General features: G+C 37.9%; 1 long non-coding RNA gene across 2 annotated transcripts; it reads right to left on the bottom strand.

The window, feature by feature from the left end:
* Nucleotides 1-6137: 6137 nt before the first annotated feature.
* Nucleotides 6138-13138, bottom strand: LOC149917826 (uncharacterized). 2 transcript variants are annotated; one of them, XR_016467270.1, is made up of 3 exons: nt 12988-13138; nt 7080-7196; nt 6138-6996 (listed from the first exon to the last, which is right to left on the bottom strand). It is a non-coding gene; the product is annotated as an uncharacterized LOC149917826 (long non-coding RNA). The 2 variants fall into 2 exon arrangements; XR_016467269.1 differs by lacking the exon at nt 12988-13138 and adding an exon at nt 7922-8009.
* Nucleotides 13139-18886: the final 5748 nt, after the last annotated feature.

An 18886-nucleotide genomic window follows, 5' to 3' on the forward strand; every position in this document is an offset into this window, starting at 1 on the left:
ACAGAATGCTTTCCTTGGCCTTCACTAAACAGACTTTTCCAAATGGTGGTTCTCAAAGTAAAAGAAAACAATATCAGTTTTCCCCTGGAGAAAAAGACACAAGACTGATTTTCTTAACCAATACAGTAAAGAATTTTTGTTTTTCAGTTTTGAATTATTTGCTTCATGTGTGTAAACAATAGTATCTTCTCAATGGTACTGTAAAGCTGCTTAGCACAGGAGACTATTACATCTAATAGCAACTTCAATAAACTTAGAGTTTTGGTCTCAGATTCTGATTGAGACAGAAGCTTCTCAGTGGTGATTGAAATTTTGTGAACTCCACACAAGAACATAGCTTTTGTGTCCCATACTCAGAGGTTCATACAAAAAATGATTATTCTGCTCTGTAAATGAAACAAATGCTTCAAGTCTGAGCATTAGAGAGCAGAATGAAGTATTTTTGCTTACACTAAGCTTATCCTTTTCCCTAACAAGAAAAGAGGAAGCAATCACAGTTTACAGGAGGGTCGCTGCACCTGCAGTTGTGTTGCTGCAGTCCATCATCTCTGTTACCCTTGGAAGCAGCTTATTTAAAATACGTTGAGCCACACTTAGGAATAACTCTGAATGCTTCCTGTACTGTCTCCTTGCCTCAGTCTCAACCAAGGCTGGAATCTAATAACTCGGAAATAGTGATTTCCTGGCAGAATATCGTATTTCTGCTTACAATCATTCTTTCTGGGAATTGAGGTAGTGCTGTGGAGAGCACTGAATCCCTAACTGTGCTGGCTGGATTAAATTTACTCTAATCCAATGTTTAAAACAATATTTACCTTGCTTTAGTGGAATATTAGCCATTTTCTTTCATTACTTTGATGATACTTCAAAGATAGTGCTAAACCTGGACAGGAAGAAAGAAAAAAGCATTCCAGGGAAAATTATAGAAGTTGATAAGAATATGTCTTCTTCCAGCATTCTGATCCATGCATAAACATATAGTATATAATATATAGGTCTATTACAAAAAAATAATTTACTGAAAAGAAAATGTATTGCAACCATGAACTGCATTTTTTTTTTTAATATATTCTGTTTTTATTATCAAGCCAAACTTAGTTCTTCTCTAATGTAATGGTGATATGAAGGCAATCATAGGGTTAATTTACCATGTTAGTGAAAGACCAGATCTCCTTCCCAAGAGACAGAGACAACACAAACTGATATTCTTATAACAGATTTATGCAGCTCTAGAAGCAACTTTTCTTTCTTTGCCAGTCCTTAAATATTTGACTGGTATTAACCTGGACACCATGCAAGATGTCTAAATACTGCTGTAAGGGCCCAAGCTTGTTCCCACCAAGTCTGGCTAACACAGAGAAAATTATTTATGCCAGAGCTTGGACCCTTTACTGATTTGAAGTTCTGTATTTAGAACAGAACAAGAAGTTACAACACAATATTTTGAGGCTTTTATTTCCACTCTGTTTATTCCATTCAGGATTTCAAATACAAACCCTAAGCTGCCACAGGTTTTGTTTTTTTGTGCACAGTCCTTCCACAAACAGGGCAGAAATTACTTTCAGACAGGAGTCGTTATTTAAATAACACATGATTCCAACCAGTTACAAATACACTGGCTGAGCAAGAAAATTAAATTAAGGGGGATAGAGGGGAGACTTGGCAAATTCATCAGTTTAAAGGATTATGAAACACAGAAAAAGTTCTAGAGGATCTGCAAACCAAAACCACCACAGAACTCTAACCCATAGCTATTCAAAGGACTGTGCTTAAGAACAAGTTCCCAAGCAAACCATTTGGCAAAGGTTTCATTCAGTGGAAATTAAAATAAAAATAGTAAAGTTTAGTAGTTGTGTAAAAACATATATTTTCAAAGGAGCATGAAAAAAGCTCCCCCCCTCCAAAAAAAAAAAAAAAAGAATTCCTTCCAACTGAAGGAATCCTTCATACTTCACTTAACAACTGCAAGTTAATGCCATTGGTAAGCTATAGACAAGGATAGATAAGGAAAGATTTTGTGTAAGAACTTCAGTACAGAACTCCAGATGAATAGCTAGCTACAAAAATCCTGTTACTTAACTCCCAATGTGCCCCAGCTTATCAGAGAATCACTGAAAAAGCCAGTAGCAATGAGTTTATGCAGCCTGTTGTTTCCAGATAGCAAAGTAAATAGGCAAAATATCTTACTATTTTAAAATATTTAATAAGCAGTACATTTAATATGAACAAGATTAAAGTTAAAATTCCATTGCAGTTCGCCTTCCTCATGCATTCAACCTAAGTGTTCTCACTTGCATTGAAACATTGTACTGACTTTCCACAGGCCATGATATAACTGAGTAAGAATCAGAATCTTTCTACTTCCATGAACTTTCTTCGCAATCCAGTGATACTGACATGTTGTTACAACCAGCAACGTGCAGTACCCTCCCTCTAAAGGTAGCAGTGCTTTGATCATTCCTGACTGGCATTAAGAACCCTCTAAGACTGTTAGTCTTGCTAATTTGGGGTGGTTTTGCAACATCTGGTGGAAGGACAAAATGAAAAGAATTAGGAATCAATCCAGAACCAGAACATACTAAGAAGATCTAGAAAGTCTTATTTGTTGGGCTTTATTTAGAAAATGAGCTCTGAGGGGAAAGGACTACTTAGCTGAAAGAGCCTTCATTTTAGTTTTCTTCTTTAGTTAAGACATCTATTCTTTACTCAGACTGTAAGCATTCCAATACTAGAGAGCTCCAGAAGATACATGAATTAAGAAATTAAAGCTATTTTTCTCAGCTTTTGCTAGACTGCAATAAATCTTAACAGTATAACAGCTCGGGGGAAATTGTATTAAACTTCCTTTTCATTTCTTTTTTAATTTCATGGAGAATTAGGAGACTTACCCTGTCTTTTCAATACTCAGTCTATCATAAATCCTTAAAAAGTCACAGTGGTTTATTTAGCAGAATCTGCTAACTTCATTTTCTTGTGCTTCCCTATTTCCTGATAGCATCTGAGACCACAGGTGGAATGTAGAAATAAGGCAAGGAAGAGCTTTCTAGGGAGATGGCCAGACAGTTATGGATGAAGAGTTGTGTCAGCTGCCATTTCCTACTTGTGAGGTTTCACTGTTATAATACCCATTAATATGGGTTCCATCCTGTTGAATTCATTTTAATACTCATATTTTTATGCTAATATTTTTCCCTGTTTTTTGTAATTGTAATACATTGTCTCGGGCTTTTTTTTTTTTTAAGATAAAAACTCTTTGGGGTGCTCTGAGTAATATTCTATGGATAAAAAAAGAAAGAGATATAAGTTCTAAATTGTTTCACAATACCTCATTAACATTCCTTTTTAGCTCTTTTGACATTGATCACTGTCTTTAAATTAACTCAGCTTAAGTAAGCAACTAACAGTAATTGTAATCACCATACTGCAATCTTGAGGGGAGGGAGCAACAAGGAACAGAATGAAGAACAGGTAAATAGAAGAAAATACATTAAAACTAGCCCTAGTCCCTAGTGATTTCCTGCAAAACTACAGAATTTATCACAGCTATGGTTATTATTAAGATATCCTTAAGGATATCTGGAGCACTTCTTTCACTCTCCATATCTGCAATTCATACACACAACAGTAGATGAGTAGGCATATGCTATATGGACACAACCTTCATTCACATCTCAGTAAAACCTGCCCTGTTTTACCAGCCCATAAATTAAATGCCTTTTCCTTGACTTTACTCATATTTTCGTCCATTTCCATCACTTCTGCTTTCTCCTAATTTTTCAAGAAATAGAAATCAACTCCACAAAGCTATCATAAAATCCTCTCTATATACAGATTACTTGGTTGCCTATGTTGTTATAATGCTGAAGATTAAAAGCTTCTGATATTTAAAATTATTCATTCACTTGCTAAAAAAAATTAATCAGATCTCTCAGCAAAACTGCTTTGTAACAGCATCACCAACTACAGCAAATCACTTTTTTTTTTTTAGTCAAAGGCATCTTTCTCCACAAGTTAATTCATCCTCCAAAAATTAATAGAGCAAATAAAAGTAGTGGCTACACTGGAGTCCTTCACAGTAATTTCAAGCAGACAAAATGAAAATAGTACTTGTGCATCTACAAATATAACAATCAAGACCTGTGTGAGGAGACCCTTCATAAGTTAAAATGTCACTTATGACAGGCAAGGCATAGGAACATTCCAGAATAAAAGTTCCTCCGTGAATGTATGCCAGAATATATATTCTGGAAGTTCAGGAGAAGGCAGCTATTTGACAAGTCAGGAGAGACTCAATCTTACTTCTCATAAAGCCATTTTTTAATATAAAAAATAGATATGTACACTTCTCTGCCTCTCCATTTTTTTTCCCTACTGCAGTATAGATTTGTCTTCTAAGTTATCTGAAAGTCTGAGGAACAGCTGATGGAGTTTTCTTCTGTGAATATATAAATATTAAAAAGAAAAAATATTAATAAAGAAAAAATTGTTTACACTTCATTTTTCTTCACGCAAAGCAGAAGCACAGAACTCACCTTCATGTATTATTGATACTACTGAAAAACTACAGTTGTATCATCTCGAAGGTCACCATTTGAAAGCTATGCATAGTATCAGTCCTGTATTCATCTACACAACATTATTGCTTTCCCTGGATTTGTTAACACATCCTAAGTATCAAATGCAGTTCCTGTTTTGCTTGGCAAGCCTCTCAACAGTCAGATGCATTCTCCCTTCTATCTCTTCAGCAGAGAAATGACTTCCACACGATATCCATCTCTCTCGAGCATCAAGCGACTCCTTCTGCCCTGGAGTTCTCTTCTGAGCCCTACTTCTGAGGTGTTTATTAAGTGAAAAAGAACCCTTTTTCACACTCTAATTTTGTACTTACAAAGTAGCAATATGGACCACCAAGGGTAATGACAGTATAGCCAATCAGGCTTATCTCTAAAAGAGTTTGAAGATGCACATCTTAAATACAAATATCTGTAATTCAAGAAGCATTTACACAGCATACTTCATTGGGCAGAAAAGCAGCTCGATAAGAAGTGGATTCAAGTTATCTGCTTGAAAGATTTAGGTTTGTTAAGTAATTTAGTACTTGCCACATACTCTGATGATAGCTAATGTGAGCTACTACTAGGATGCAAGAGCACACATAGGTCAGCCGATGCTACCGTCCTTTGTACTTTTGTAACTGAAGGTGACATATGAGATGGAAGGAAAATTAATTCTCAGGCTTCTACTGAAATTTTAGTTAAGCCACTTAGTTTTCTCATACTAAAGGTCTTTAAACAGCCTAGACCAGACAAAAAGTCCCCTAGAAGTGTATTCAAGAGTAGTGTTTATTATAGTTAAGGATCCTATATATCTTTTAAGACTCAACCAAGTTCTGCTCATTTACCAGGAAAGCTCCATTAGTTAACAATATAATTCTGGAATCTCTCTATTTTTGAAATTTATGTTGGATAAAGTATGGCAGGCATGCTTTTAGAAAAAGATTAGTACTTGAAAAGCATGTCATTCAGTGCAAGCTTCCACCAAGTACTTCACACCTCTGAGTCTTTTTCAATAGAAAGCATCAAGATATCTCATCATTGATATCTAGGTTTGATTGATTTCATTCTTATGCTGATGGAATAAAAGCGAAAGATTTTTCAGATGGATGAAAACACCCTACCACTTGGAGTCTCTCCACACAAACACATTTCAGGTCGAACAGCTACCAGGAGATGTGTGCACACGCATGTGTCTCTCTGGGTCTTTCTCTACCTATTTTTATAGGATCTGCTCTCTGGCTTTCTTTTTTTGCAGTAGCTTTTGCCAATCCAAAATATGTAGACGCTAAGTTAAATCATTCATGTTGTTTATGTGGCAACAAGTTCAGACTTGCTGAAAAAATGTTCTTGGCTTTGGACAAAGCAGGCTTTGAGATGCTTCCATCTGTTTTAAATATGCCACAAATCACAGTATGGAAACCATCACCCTTAACCGGTAGCCAATTTGCTGAATAAACCTATATTAAAAAAAATGAGAATGATTCAACTGTAAACTATTTTCATATTTTTATATCATTTAATTTCAAAGGAATTCAGACCTTGTATGGAAGAAATTTAAATACCTGTTATAAATTTGTCTGACTAGTCAGAATTGCACAGAGACAGAATAAAATTAACTAAAAATGGTTCTTTCAACATTCACAAATTGCTATTATCAAGAACAGAAAAAAGGAGTAAGCCCTTTAACATCATATTTAATACATTTTATAACAAAAAAATCTCTCAGCCATTTTGCCTCTTTTTGGTTCAACTTGAAGAAGGCTACATATCACGTGTTTGAGAGATTGAGTCAGCAGTACAACAGCCAGGGTTGAGGTAGTCACTGGTCTCCTCACAGATCTGCTCCTCTTTCTCCTGAATATGATCCAGCCACTTTAATTTACTCTCCAAGACCACTCCTCACTCCCCCCATCCACTCAAGACACCTCCACAATGTATCATTATGTTGGAAAATGGACAGTAGCAAGTTGTATCAGCCTACACTAAAGAGCAGAACACCATCAACTCAACGATTTTTTCTGTCCACAGCATTTGAATAAATACTTCTCCCATCTATTTATCTCGTTCAAGTTAAATAAAGCAAGAAAAATGCTTTTCACAATCTGGACCTGAGTTGTTATCAAATACAGCTCCTTCCAACTCCAGAAAATTAAGCTGCATCTTCAAACACAGTGATTAAGATGTGTTAGAAAGACTAATTAGGTAAATAGTTACAAGCAAAATCTAATGCAAGTAATTACAGGACTCATTCAGAATAGAACAGCAGATACTGAGTAAAATCTTGAGCAACCTTTTTCAGCTATATATTGAAGGCCACAGCACATGCGTTTTATTCTTTTAAAATCAGGCAGAGCATGGAAACATCTTTGCTCATCATCAAAAACTGTGTGTGATAAAATTCTGTCTCATCTTTCCTCCTGGGCATGGTCTGTTTTGAGATCTAGAACAGACAGAACATATGTGAGGTCCTGAAGCCAAGAGCAAGGGACAGTGCCTGCCATGGTGAGTCACCTGTGATCATACCTTGTGTCTCTTGGCTGAGTCCCAAAATTCTCATTGAAGAACTCTGCTTAGGAGAGCCTGTGATGGTAGGAGGCACCTGATGCTGCAGCATCCAAAAGTATTTCTCAGGTCTCCATGCTTAAACCAAAGAAGATGCGATATAGATATTTGGGTTTAGCTGAGCTTGAAAATAACCTGAAGTTTGACAAGAGGCACAACTCCACTGCAGTGCAGGGGGAAAAAAAGCCACCAAGCTCCAAGCAAAAGCTAATATGTAACAAAATACGTACAAAACATTGTTTCTGTGTGCAGTATTTCAAAATGTATCAGGAGAAAACTCACCGGAGCAAGGCCCCTCACTTTGGGCTGATAATGTCAGCTCTATTAGGCTTCATGCCATATTACATCTTGTCACGTGATCAAAATAATCATATCAGAGCTGCATGAATTTAGTAAACAGAAAAAAAATACTCTACTCCTTCATTTGAAAATAATTCTTACATGTCCCACATAACAAAGACTCTTACTCCTCCTACACACTTTGCAAATTCAGACTCTGTGAAGTACAGCCTATGCATAAAGCAGAAGCAGTATATAAAAAGTGCATAAAGCAGAAGCAGTATATAAAAAGTACATTAAAAAAATCAAGTCAAACCTGTGAGATGCTAATGTTCACAACTAATCTGTGATGCTAATCTTACACTTCTTTCTGTATTATGTTTTGACTTCCTCAGGTCTCTGTATAATCAATGAAAATTATATAAAGGAATATTATATAATCAAATAATATTAAGATGTTATAATAATGAAATAAGCAAGAGAGTTAGGCACAGCGAGACAAAGAGAATAAATAGGATGCTTACGAGATAGAGAGAGAGCGAGCACACGAGCGAGCTGGAAGCACTCCTCTGCTTAGCAAAGTGCTGCTGCCTGCATGCAATCAGTGGCAACATGGGGGTGTTGTGAAGAGCATGGGATGCATGGGAGTTGCATATTCCACCAACATGACGGAGGGAAGTCTCATTTCCACATGGGTACCAAATACTCCTGTGAGAACAGACCCTTGAGTGATTACAGTAAAAATTCAGTTCTAGTTAGAAGGCTCCATCATACCTTCAACCCTTAATGCTTACTAGTATTGCAATACCTGTTGATCCCTTCTGCTATCAATACTATGAGAATTTTAACCGGTGGGATCTTTCATTGCACCAGCAGTAGTACCATTTGCTCTGGGTTGGGACTTGGCTCTCATTGCTTTCCTGTAAATTATGAGTCTTACTATTGCCAGAATAAATTGCAATAATAAATATTCACCAGTATCAGACATCTCAAGATCAGTTACACCAAATACATGAAAAAAGACATTTGTAACTCAACTGTGCTTGCACACTCCTCTAATGTGAATAGGATGAGTTAGGGAAAACTGAAAAGTACTTTCATACAACAATGAAATAATTCATTTATTTTTGTTTACTTATCCTGAATCCTGAACAACACGTGTCAACTTTGCACCATATATGAGGATAACTCAAACTCTTTTTTAGGAATGGGATAAAATGACACCGTATTAGTAATTTGTCACCATCATAAGAACTCCCATTTCATAAAGCAGACCTTCAAATGACTTAACCATGTCATAATTTTCACTTCATCTCTAACTATTCCCCAGCAGATATTACTAATTACATCTCCAATTTTATAATCAAAAAAAGTATCTTGCTGCTATATTCCTGAACTTTTATTATCTTGATGAAATCCATGGAATCTGTAGCCTGAGTCATTGCTCCAGCCCAGCATATTCAGATGGATCTAGGACTCAAATCTGGGAGTAGGCAGTACTTACAGTTGTGACCTTATAAGGCATTTTGGCTGACTTCAAATCATTGCTTTTTCTATCAAGTTTTATACTGCAGTGAGTTATTTATGCTCAGCAAACTGGGAGCTCTCATTCCTGAGAGTATTACAAACTTATTAGGTAAGAAATAACAGCTTAGACCTTACTCCTATACACCTCCCAGACCAAATAAGAAAGGAACCAGCTGTCTGCAAATAGCACAGAGAGCTGCAAGACCACTGATCCTATAAACTGAGCACCACCTAGAAAGAAACACTAATCTCTGAGCTTTCAGCAGACTGTCAGCGTGTGCTCGCTCACAGAGTACTCCTCTACAGGCATTATGCTTCCATATACGTCATCCAGACCTGCTAAACACCAGAAGGCAACAGTTTTTTCTCCTCTGAAGTTCTGGCCTACCATTTTGCTGAGAGCAAAAGCCCAGATTACAAGAGGGGCCAGCTCCCCTTGCCAGCACTGGCTGAAGCAGACCACACCCTCCCACCAGGTCCCACTAGATACTAGTGCAACTGTCTTCTCTCCCCTCCTGGTCAAACTAAAGCTGCTTCCGCCTAGCAATTCCTCAATCCCAAGTATAACATGTGCTGTTCCCCCCCCCCCCCCATGCTGTCTGCTCCTTGAATGCTGTAGTATTTAATCTCAGTACTAGTGCTATCAATAGCAGGGGCAGACACCTACGGGACAAATCTTCGTGTGTACAGTAAACACACATTAGAGGGCTTTCTAATCAGGGTCTGGAGCTACCATAAAGAAAATGAACAATTGAAACCAGAATATTAGAAAATTTTGACATCACTGAGTCATATCTACCTAGCAAATCATGCCAAACAAGTCCGGGAAAGGGAATTTCTCACTTTTCCCCGATATCTAGACACAAGGGAGAGTAGCATCCCACAAATACTTATCATAAAATGCATCCTTTGCTCTGAGCTGCATACATAGCTTGAAATACTAGCCAGTTCAGATAGAGGTGCATAAGAGTCTATGATTCAGTTGTTGTACAGAGAGAATAAGAATGTAAACTGTAATAAGAATTGAAAGGCTACACTTTCATTATTAACTTTCACAGAGTCATCTGAGTTGGAGGGGACCTTTAAAAAAAAGTCATCAACTTCCCTGCAATGAACAGGGATATCTACAGCTAGATCAGGTTGCTCAGAGCTCCATCCAGCCTGACTTTGGATGCCTCCAGAGATAGGGCTTCCACCATCTCTCTGGGCAACTTGTTCCAGTGCCTCACCATCCTTACTGTCAAAAAGTTCTTTCATATATCCAAACTAAATCCCTCCTTGTACAATCACAACAGATCCTATGAAGGTGTCTATTCCCATTTCATATACCCTCTCCATCCCCCTTTAGATATCGAAACTTCTTTTGATGCAGCCAGAATATGGTTGGCCTTCTGGGCTGCAAGGGCACATTACTGGCCATCCAGCTGGCCATCCACCAGTACCCCCAGTTCCATTTCAGCTGGGCTATGCTCAATTATTTCATTCCCCCAGCTTGTACTAACAATGGAGGTTGCTACAACACAGGTGCAAGACCTTGCACATGGATCTGTTTAGCCTCACGAGGTTCACCTGGGCCCATTGCTCAAACTTGCCTAGGTCTCTCTGGATGGCAATATTATAATCAGACAGAAAAAAATCAAAAAGCAAGATTTTCTGATTTTTACTAAGCAATTAATCACTACTAACTGGAAAAAGTAATAGCCTCAGGTTATAAAAATCACTGAAAGTACAATGGGTCCTTTGTAAACCTTTTCTGTGCAAAATACTCTGGCTGCCCTTTTACTTCACTAATACAGTGTTTCTGTGAACTCATTTGCATGCTTTGGTATCAATACTTTATTGTTCTCTTTTCCTACAGCAACCCCTACTGTTAAAAATAAAACTGGAATTCTTAACTATAAGTCCACAAGCTTATTTTTAAGAAACGACTAACAGCTCAAACACTGAAAGCAAACCAAATCCTGTTACACAATGTGTTTTGTTTCCCTAACTTCTTCAGGAGCAAATTCTATCTAAGCTGGACTCCGGATGTGAAAGGCATGAACTACAGATTTATGAGACAGCTTTCTGAACCTCACGAGAGAAACCTGACTGAAGTATCTGAACTGACATTCCACTCTGGGCTAGGTCAGTGACAATCATCAGACACAGACTAAGACTTTTTAAAATCCAGAGTCCAACTTCTTCCCTGACTTTAAATAAAAGCACTAAAAATCAAAAGCAGATAATCCAAACAAGCTTATATTTAAGAAATTATTCTTATAAAATTGGATTCAATTTTACTTTAAGATTTTGTTAACAATGGATTATGATCTCAGATTTTGGATTCTGTTTTCTCCTTAATTCATCATAAACTGTGAGGCAGCAGCTTATACCTCTAATTTAGTGTTCACACTGACGAGAAGTGATATAGCACAGAAACAGATGCCTATAGAAAGTTCAAGTCAGTTTTGCCAGAAAGAAAAATTAAGTGGATATTTAAAATTGAATAACAAAGAGCATGCACTTTATGGCTTATTAGATTTCTGGTTCACAGCTTCTGTTCCCAGATTTATAGAAACTGACAGCAAAGCTACTGTTATTCCTTGTTTCGAAAAAAATGCATTCTATGTTTTTCTGTAACTGAGGTCACCATGTGTCATTATGTTCCCTAGAGCATACTGCAAGCAAAGTTCAGGCCCAAGCAGCCCACTGGCAGACTGTTTTTATGGTCACATTCAGTCTTCCATGCTTATAAGAATGTAAAACAATGTTATAGATAGAAACACTCCATTGACTATATTATACTTCAAATTTGAATTGTTCACAATTTCAAAAGACAAGTTGTTTAAATGAAACATACCCTTTGCCTTTAGCTAAGAGCAAAAAGGTAGGATTTTTTACATTCTCAAGCTCTCACATCTGGCTTTTATTAATCTTTAAATATATGAACCTTAAAAACTCCAAGAATCATTTTGTACCATCTTCCCTGATCCAATATTTTGGTCATAAATCTACATTTGTTCATGCATCCCCCTGACAAATCATTCCAGACATGCATGAAGGTGAGGATTTCCTTTAGGCAGACATGGCAAGAAAGTTTGAGTACCTGTATGTGTGAACAGATAGCAGAGCTTTGGCAACCAACAGCTCTCAGCAATAGTTGCTGACTTGTCCTTAAGTCCTGCCACAGGTTCATTGTTCTTATTGTCCAAACAATCTATTTCACCACTCCATCATCAGCAAGAAGAGTCTGTATATGTGGACTTACAAAGTTAATCCTCAGTAATCGCATCCCCTAGTAGAGCGCTCACTACTGGAAACTTGTCTTTTATCATCTTTATGTAGTGAAATGCTACGCATCTTAAGATGTTGCACTATTTTCTTAATAAGTTGAACTGCAATTCTAGATGCTTTTAGTAAGGTTTCACTTTCCCAGTGATTTTGTACTCAGGTGAAAACTATATTTGCAGAATGCTCTCTGCTCCTTAGCAATTTGTGCTACATGAAAACCTCATTTGAAAATACAAGTCCTTTTCTCATTGCCCAGAATGAAAAAGAAGCTTTCAGAATCTCTACAGAAAGCAGTACAAGAGAACAGCACAGAACTGTGTAGAAACTACTACTAATTAACGGTCAGGATAATTACCTTAACTTCAGTTGCCACTCCTCATCAACTCCTTCAAGGTTACAAAGAACACGCAGGCTGAACTGCAAGCCACAGCTAAACTACCGGCATTGTTTGCCCTTCTATAGGTAGGCCCCAGCAAATATATCTTTATGAAAGAAGTTACTAACAGCCTTGTTAATGAACCACATGGCTCTTAGAAGTCAAACACATCAACCTCTCTAAGTAAGACAATTAGGAAGTATTAGAAGGACCCTTCATGTCCGTGGTGTTTGTAGTTAAACTCAACAGCAGCTCAGCACTGCACAGCCAGTTACTCACTCCCCCTCAGGAAGGATAAGAGAGGGAACTAGAAATAAAACAGAACTTGTGCATTAAGATTAAAACACTACTGAAACAAAAAAAGAAAAAATAAACAATGGCAATAATACATACAATCACAATGCAATTACTCACCACTTGCCGACCGATGCACAGCAGCCATTAGACGCTCCACCAGCAACACAAAACCTCCCTCTGCTCATCTATGAGCAACCCACATTGTTACCCCGAGGCCAACTCCCTCACAGCTCTATGGCCTTCGGTATGATGGTTCATGGCCGGTCTAATTGCCTAATTCAGGCCACCTGTCCTGGCTCCACTTCACCCCCTGCTGACCTGCCATAAAGGCAGCAGCTCCACCCCTCCCCAGCTGGTCTGGTCCACTTGCTGAGTGAGAACCGTGTATTAATGAATTATTAGCTGTTTGGCTGAAACTAGAAATGCTATGGAGTAGTTTAAAAATGCTGAACTCCTTAGGAAAACTTCCACCGACTTCAATGCACTCTACAGAATTGTAAAGTTGAGTTACAAGGCACATTTGAAGGTCCTCTACTCCAACTCCCCTCTACTCCAATATCCCCTGAACAGGGATATCTACAGCTGCAACAGGTTGCTGACAGCACAGTTCTCTCCAGTCTTGAATGTCTCCAGGGATAGGGCTTCCACCATCTCTTTGGGCAACCTGCTCTTATGCCTCACCACCCTTATCATAAAATATATATATATTTATATCTAATCTAAATGTCCTCTCTTTAGTCTGAAACCATTTCCCCTAATCCTATTACAACAGACTCTGTATATAGGCCCTCTTTAGATACTGAAAGGCTACTAAATAATGTTCAACTCCAGGTTGAACAGCTCTAGCTGTGCCAGCCTGACCTCATAGGAGAGGTGTTCCATCCCTTCGAGTTTTGTGGCCCTCCTCTAGATGTGATTCAACAGGTCCATATCTCTCCTGTACTGAGGACTTCTCACCTGCGTGCAGTGCTCCAGGTGAGATCTCACCAGCACAGAGTAGAGGAGTAGGATCAACTCCCTCACCCTGTTGGCCACACTCCTTTTGATACAGCTCAGGATATAGTTGGCCTTCTGGGCTGCAAGAGCATTTTGCTGGCTCATATCAACTTTGCCATCCATCCACCAATATCCCCAAGTTCTTTTTGGCAAGGCTATACTCTATCCTTTTGTCCCCTGGCTTGTACTGGTAGTGGGGGCTTGCTGCAACCCAGGTGCAAGACCTTGCAGATATATTAAACCATTTAACCTCATGAGTTTCACCTAGGCCCACTGCTGGACACTGCCTAGGTCTCTCTGGACAGCATCCCTCACACATCAACTGCAGCCCAGAATATGGTTGCCTTTCTGGGCTGCAAGGGCACAGTGGAGGCTCACATCTAGGCTGCCATCTACCAGTAACCCCCAAGCCCTTTGAACTTCAAGCTTTTTCAGCTGAAAACTTCCAGTGCAGTTCCAATAGCGAAAGCAGTATTTATATGTGGATATGATTCTGACATATGCTTTCTGTGGCTCCTCTGCCTGGCAGCAAAAAATCCAGTAAACACTGTTCCCCTACAAACTGCAGTTATTGCAGTTATAGCAACTGGGAGGGTTTTTCCCCCCAGTTTTTATTTATTTTTCTGAGAGCTGTCTGAATAGAAGCTGAATTTCATAACAACTCTAAATCTATTGTCTGGTTTCTGTTAACATTTCCCCTACCACTTCTTCCCAGTTGGATTCATAACAATGCTGAATTCTCAAGGAGGGAGACGGCAGAGAGCATTTCCCAGTAGGTATTTTTTACTACCCAGCTCATGCTGGGTAGTAAATAAAGATTGCTGTCACAAAAAGAGACTTAGCAAGAGCATAATCACCTACTGATACATAGAAGAGTGGCATTCCTAACAACAGGAATACCACTAATTTCACGGGTACTACAACTCTATACAAGCTAATTGACTTTGAGGTTGATGGATGCAGAGAAAAGCATCTAAGACTCTAAGCATTGTTAAAATTCAGTTAAAATTAAATTTAACTATGGAAGAAAACCTATAGGTACAGGTACAAGTTACATTATCTTAGAATATTAATTCTCCTTCAGTGATGCTGGCAGGTTTTCAGGTGAGGAAAAATTCTCCTTTCAGGGATGACAGTGGATTGCAATTCCAATATTTTGCCAAGCATTTCCCCTGAATGTACAATATTGATCTCAACTTACAACAGAAGAATGACCTTTGAAAGAATTAAAAACTAGAATCTTGGAAGCGTACACAAATTATTTACAGATTGTAAATAATGCTGTCCAAAAGGAAAAAAATCTCAGAAATTCCATAGATATATTTATGAAAAGTATTGCCAAATGGCTTGTGCTAAGATACGTATTTGCATTCATATGCTTTATCAAAGATATGTTTTACATGACAGTGTTGTATGTATAATTTTGTGGTGTACTCAAAACTATCTGCCCTGCCTTCCTCTGCTTCTCTAAACATTTTTAAACATTTTAGTAAAGCAGAGTTTTAAGCAGAAGAGGAAAGAATCTATAGTTTGCAATGCACTTTGAGATTTAGCAAGAGACAGAAAATATATTGTACTTGGGTGATCACATTGCAAGTCAACCAGTACACAATGGTTAGGAAAAGACATTTGAAGTTTTGAAAGTAGCTTCAGTCTGTAGAAAGTGAAAATTCTGCTGCCCAAAAGAGGCATTAAGATGCCAGTCTCACAAAATAAACTCTGCTAAAGCAATCAGATTTGAGACTGAAAAAATCCAGTTCTGGAGTAAAAAAAAAAAAAGTCACACCAACCCAGGGCAGTACAGACTAGCTATAACAACATTATCAGCACCAGACAGGACATACTGGCTCAGTGGCTGTCTTGAAGCAAGTTCTTGACTGCTCTGTAGTATCTCTGGGCAAAAGGACAAATGCTTGAAAGTGACAAGGTCTTCAGCTGCCTTCCAAAAAGGCATGCTGAGGAGGCCATAAGACCCTCAAAATATACAAGCAGAGTGCTGTCAGGGCTATTGTTTCTGCTTTCCTATTTGTATTGCTGGTTTAGTGGTTTATTTGCTTTCTCTTTCTAAAAAATACATTGTCATCTTCTAATCCAGGTTATGCTTAAAATCCAGTTTTAAAATATTAGTTTTTTAATTATATAAAAAATACAGTATAGTTATAAATATCCTGCCCCTTATTATTATTATTCTGGAAAAAGCAGCATAATTTCTTACATTTCCTTTAAAAGATCCTCTGCCAAAATAATTACACTTAGACATAAGCCTAACATGAAACATGGAAACATTCTCTTAAAAGAAAGTAAAGGTTTGTTGTTTCATCCCGTATTGCGGCCTCCCAGCCTAAGTCAATCTAGGAAATACCAGACAGCGAAGGAAGCAATGTTTCCCTCAAGCACCAACTGCTTGTAGCTGACAAATGAAGATGACACTCCAATCTGTTAAAGTGACTTGCTACTAATTTGAAAAAATAAAATACAAACAAATAAAATATGATTTTTTCTTATAAACACAAACATCAAATATAAGCAATGTAGCCAGCATTGCTTCTAGATTGAACAGCAGCATCTGCAGAAGAACAAGAAATGCTGAAATGCATTCACAGGTGCAATTTCCAGGTCACGGTATAGATTTACTAGCCACTTGTCTTTGACACCACTATAAGGTTTAGTTGATAAAAGGACTAGAAAAGCTTCTTCAAAAGTTTTTATTACTGTAGATTTGTTGTAATTTGTCTCTATCAAAATGCAGGGGCTCATTCCCAAAGCTTAAAGTGAGGCCTTTCACCACTTAGGGTTGTTTTGTAGTTTGTAGTGCTAAGGCAAGGGTAACAGCAGAAAGAAAAAAAAAAAAGTAGGTACAATATTCTGCACAGAGGTTATAGGAAAGGATATATTGATGTAATGCTAAGACTCTGTAACTTGTCAGCCATCCCAATTCAACCACTGCCAGCCGCAGCAGATCTGCACTGCAGACATTGGAGGCTCTGAATTCCATCAGCCTTGAGGTAGCATAGAGGCTATGGCCTTGCAGTTCATCTGTAACAGTTGTTTACTCAATTCAAGCAGCCAGGGAATTCCTTGATAATAGCCGAGGACAGTTCCCAGCTCCTGTCCAGCACTTGCTGTCTTCAAAACAACTTCTGTGGCCATACATCAACTATCACTGAATGAGACTCAGCTGTAATAAAGATGTTTACTGCTCCGCTCTGGACACGGTTCTCTGACTCGTGCTCCTCAGCTCATAGCTACTAAAATACATACTCTCTCTTACTGTTGTGGCCTGAGATTTATTAACTGTATGCAGTAGTAATTTATAAAGGACTCCTCTCATTTTTATTACTCTCTCAGGAATAGTCAGGGGAGCAGCTATGCACAGCTGTCTGAATTTGAATCACTTTCAGATAAAATATAATCTATGCTCCAAAGTGTTGTAGAAGCCTCCTAGACAGAACTGTATTTAGTTTGGTTCTGTCCAGTTTCACATGTGGGGAAACTAGGCAAGATCCATAATGGAAAATTTCAGCCCAGATCTGCGTGGACCTGGACCATGCACATGCACAAAGTTCCAGTAGCTGCATGGAAGGTCATTGAACCTTCCATCTTCCCTTTAGGAAAGCTGAACTTTAACATTGATTCTGCTAGATCCAGTTTGTTTCTATTTCAAATATCTCTTCTTAGTCTGACCATTTCATTTCCAGAACTGCATGTTGTTGGTTTGTAGTCTGGACATTAATTTGAATATAACAGCTAATAAGCAGAACTTAAACATATCAAGAGTTTTAACTCACAAGATGTATTTTTCCAAGCAAGCCTGCTTTGACACTGAAAACAACCCAGGATAAGATATATTACATTGGGCAGTGCCATTAAAAGATATGCAGTAAATTCAGTCTTTCTATATTTTATGGCTTTTGGCATCTTGGTTATACTTTGTGTTTTAGATTCCTGGTTATTCAGTCAGTAAAGAAGAGCTGTATTTGCTGCAAGAGCTAATCTTAGCCCTATTAAAAAAATCCACTCTCTGCTATCAAAGACCTCAGTAGCTGCTAAATTCAAGACCTCATTGTGTGTAATCATCCCTTTTATCAAGGTCTCTGGAGTGAAGGATACTGTAGGAATGCTGAACACTCTCAGTATTTAATACCAACCCAGAAAGGCTAGCAGGACTTATTTAATGTTTGTGCCAATTATGCCAGTTTTGTTTTGAACCAAAATGAGACTGCAGGACTTAAAAAGAATTTTTAACTTGCTAACCTATGTGTAAAAATAAATAAATAGGTTAAATTTTAAAAATCTGATTTTTCACTCCTAGCACTTTAAAGCACTGAAACACTGGAAGATCTTGTATTTAAATTAAGAATTCTTATGCTGTTGTAGAACAAATATGCAAGCAGAACATTATCTGACAGTACTGAATTCCAGTAATAGTTATATACTTACTTGTATAATTCTCTAATAGCTATCAGACAAATACACATTCAATATTTTTATCTGAAAATTTATTTAGAATAACATATGGGCTTATAATCAAGGTGAAAAAATTGAAGCCTCTGCCACAGACAACTTGAAAGAGGCAGCAAAAGGAATTTTACTCACACTGTAATCCAAGGCAATACAAGTCAGATTACTTTGGACCACAGCTTGTAAGCAGCTGGGTAACAGCAAAAGTCCCTTATAGAAGACAGAATATTTGTAAGGGCAGAATAGCACAGAAAGCTTAGCTGAAGGCACTTACAAGGCTGGCCTCGTCCTATCTTCCAATTTTGTTTTTAAAGTAGATCATTTTGAAAAATTCTGCAAGTTACATTAGAGATTAAATGTGAAACTTAGTGATCACTCACAGTACAAAATACAACTACTATGGAAGAAAAATCAGCCATTCTGTGCGTTTAGTGCTAGATGACTGTAATGAAGTGAATGGCCAGGGTAACGCTTTCATATACTGAGTTCCCAAACTAAAACTTTTTCAAGGGCAAGAGACAGACATATGAAGTAAACACTGCACACTGGAAAATAATTA

This window comes from Phasianus colchicus, chromosome 5 (assembly GCF_987193195.1).
Source record: "Phasianus colchicus chromosome 5, bPhaCol1.hap1.1, whole genome shotgun sequence".
Taxonomy (NCBI): domain Eukaryota; kingdom Metazoa; phylum Chordata; class Aves; order Galliformes; family Phasianidae; genus Phasianus; species Phasianus colchicus.